The sequence below is a fragment of the Bufo bufo genome, chromosome 3 (genome assembly GCF_905171765.1).
Source record: "Bufo bufo chromosome 3, aBufBuf1.1, whole genome shotgun sequence".
Classification (NCBI taxonomy): domain Eukaryota; kingdom Metazoa; phylum Chordata; class Amphibia; order Anura; family Bufonidae; genus Bufo; species Bufo bufo.
The window spans coordinates 384,768,168-384,771,478 of NC_053391.1; the positions used below are offsets into that span (position 1 = coordinate 384,768,168).

Below are 3,311 nucleotides of genomic sequence, written 5' to 3' on the forward strand. Positions count from 1 at the left end.
GTTGAACACCCACTGGTTTAATAGTTGTCCCCTCTCCTGTCGATAGGGAATAACATAACTACAATAGCCTCTTATATTTGCATATCGTTTATGACTAAAGACCTGCAGGCAATAGTTAGTAGAGACTTGCAGATGCCAAGTCTGAATAGGTTCTCTTACTCTTGCTTGCCCAGATCTGTAGCAAGGCTTTCCTTTATCAGAATTCAGTTTATTACACTAGTAATATGCCTCATAGCAGCCAAAATCTGAGGCACCCATCCCACCGGATCCACTCTAACTTTGTCCCTGCATACCAGTATATATGATATCTGATGGTTAAAAGGCCTAGTTTATACTGAAGCTAAATAAAATATTAGTTTAGGGAATGGGGTGGTTGTTTGGAATGGGTGTATACAACTATTTATCTCTCCATACAACAAATACATGCTTTTGGATTTTTTTGATGATAAAAAGGTTTACTTCATATTTTAGCAAATATTACTTACAATGATTTAATCTTATACAATAAATACACCATGATAATATATGACTGCATTTGTGAAAGATGGGTTGTTAAAATTTCTGTGCACAGTACAGTGGGCTTCATCTGTAATATTAATGCTACAGGGCAAACATTACCTGTAGAAAACCGTGCATTAATGTCAAAACTATAAACACTGTTTACAGATGTTTGTCCAGGTATTACTGTGCTTTTTACAAGTATTTTCTCATGAGAAATATTAAGGTATTACCTATTATGATCTCCCCTTAATCCATCACAACGTATCCAGTAATTTTCAGGTCCAACGGTGCACACTAACCATGTTGCAACTGATAGTTAAGTTGGCAATTTAATCACGGCTTTTTATTTCTAATACAGTTATGGTGATTATGGTAATTTTAATGTAACCGGTTAATGTTCAACGACGGGTTTTAATCATTTTACCAACTACAAAAATCCCAATGTATAAAAGCCACCACTTGTTTTGAACAAAACAAGTTGAATCTAAACCTAAATAAATTAAGTAGAAGCATATACAGAAAATCATCAAATGTAAAAAATAACAATTATAGATCATGGATTTGGTGACAGAAATAAAACAAGATAAGCATTAGAGAATGTTTGTAAATGAGTCATTGAGAATAATGTATGTTTCCTGATTTACTGTATTACTGGGTTAAAACCGTTTCCCTAAGTGTCCTTTTACATAGGTCAACGTTCTGCCCGGTAATGAGTGCCAATAGAGGATAACAGCATGTCACTGTAAATGTGACTGTTATCTTTACCATATCATTTACTACATAAGAGCCTTCTACATTTGCTACAAACTATATAATAAATGAGAGACAGCATCTTTGGCCCCAATAAAAATGTGAAACTTTTAGGGAAAATATAAGAGCCGAGGAGAAAGTATCTAAATTTCAAACTTACAGAGAACTTTCTCAGAAAATAAAGTGGTTAAGCTGGCCATACATATTAGATGTAAATCAGCTGAACCCAATGATTTTGTTGGGACTGGCTGACCATTTAATGTGTATTGGGGTCCCCCAACTCTCTTCCGATGCCAGATGTTGATAAGGATTGGGCTTATTCCCCTCTTCCCATTCAGCACACCTACATGCTTAGCTGAAACGCGTATGCTTGGGTATCATGGTGGTAAGGAAGAGATAGCATTCAGTCAAATGCTTATTTGGATAACAGCTATCTCATGTTTATGGCCAGCATTGGGCTTACCCCTGAAAAGAGAAATATATGATATGACACGCTAGTGAACTAATCACTTCTAAACATTGCAAGAAGTTATTTCTATACCAGGCTCATTGTTAGGTGTTATGATTAAGACAAGATACTTAATGTACTTATTGTGATTTTTGTGATGTTTCACTGCACTTACCTTGAGGCTAGGTTCACACTTATGCTAAGTAGGGACACATTTCTACAGTAACAGAACAAATCTGTACACATTGCTCCAGCAAAACATTTTTCTTTTGTTATTTGTGCTTTTACGTTGTCAGCGGAGAAATTTATTATGACCAATTTAACTTTTAGAATAAAAAAGCATAACCTGCATTATGCTATCTTCTTCTATAAAAAGGTACCACAGGTTTGAATGAGCACTACGGTGGAGAGTGGTCATTGCTCAAATATTGAGATTAGAGAACTAATGTGGACAGTAGAAGGGGCTCATTACTCTACTATGGGGAGTAGAGAGTGCTCATTGCTTTAATATGGAGAGTAGAGAGTGCTCATTCCTCTAATGTGGACCGTAGAAGGTGCTCATTGCTCTAATGTGGACAGTAGAAGGTGCTCATTGCTCTAATGTGGGGAGTAGAGAGTGCTCATTGCTCTAATATGGAGAGTAGAGAGTGCTCATTTCTCTAACGTAGAGAGTGCTCATTGCTCTAATATAGACAGTAGAAGGTGCTCATTGCTCTAATATGAAGAGTAGAGAATGCTCATTGCTCTAATATGGACAGTAGAAGGTGCTCATTGCTCTAACGTGGACAGTAGAAGGTGCTCATTGCTCTAACGTGGACAGTAGAGAGTGCTCATCATGTTCCAACATGGAAAGAACATGAGCACTGTTCATAGCTGTAATGTGGAGAGTCAAGAGTGCTCATTGCTCTAAAATGGGGAGTAAAGAGCATTCATTGGTTCAAGGTGGAAAATAGGGAGTTGTGTCTGTAGCAGAGATAAGTATGGGAATGCTTAATTAAAAGGACTATGCCTGTACTGTTCATGCAAGAATCCTGATTATCCTGTGTAGATTTACATTCACTTGCTGATCTTTTTCCAACATCTTCTCGAAGGTTGTTCCAAGCATCTACTACTTGCTCAGCAAAAAAAAAAAAATTTTTTAAATGACATTGCTTTTAATTTTTCCCACAATTATTATTTTTGCTTAATAGCCTCCAATTCAATTTGTGTAGACCATCTTTGGACCTGTTCAAACAATATATATAATAGTCCATGTAAAACGTGCCAATCTTGATATGATTACATTATATATTTCTAGTGGTGATTTCATATGGAAGTGTGTTTTTATAGGTTAGTATAAAACTAAGTTCCGAATTGCCAAAAAGGGGCATTTATTATATTTACTATAGTGAGATTTCATTCATCTCCTGATAGATATATTCATTAATGAAAGAGGCACTGACCAAAAAGCTAATGTTTGGTGCACATAAAAATAAAAACTCGCTTACAATATGTACAATAGTAATACTCCTGCTTATACTGGTGATGTGAGATACGAGACAATACATACTGTAATGGAATGCCAGAAGTCAGAACCCTATACATTAGTTTCCTTTGTTTACAGAGATTTTCG

The 3,311-nt window shown here is 36.0% G+C and overlaps 1 long non-coding RNA gene across 1 annotated transcript; it reads left to right on the forward strand.

Annotated features, from left to right (window-relative positions):
- Nucleotides 1-1,514: 1,514 nt before the first annotated feature.
- Nucleotides 1,515-3,046, forward strand: LOC120995494. The gene is made up of 2 exons (XR_005777601.1): nucleotides 1,515-2,463; nucleotides 2,495-3,046. It is a non-coding gene; the product is annotated as an uncharacterized LOC120995494 (long non-coding RNA).
- Nucleotides 3,047-3,311: the final 265 nt, after the last annotated feature.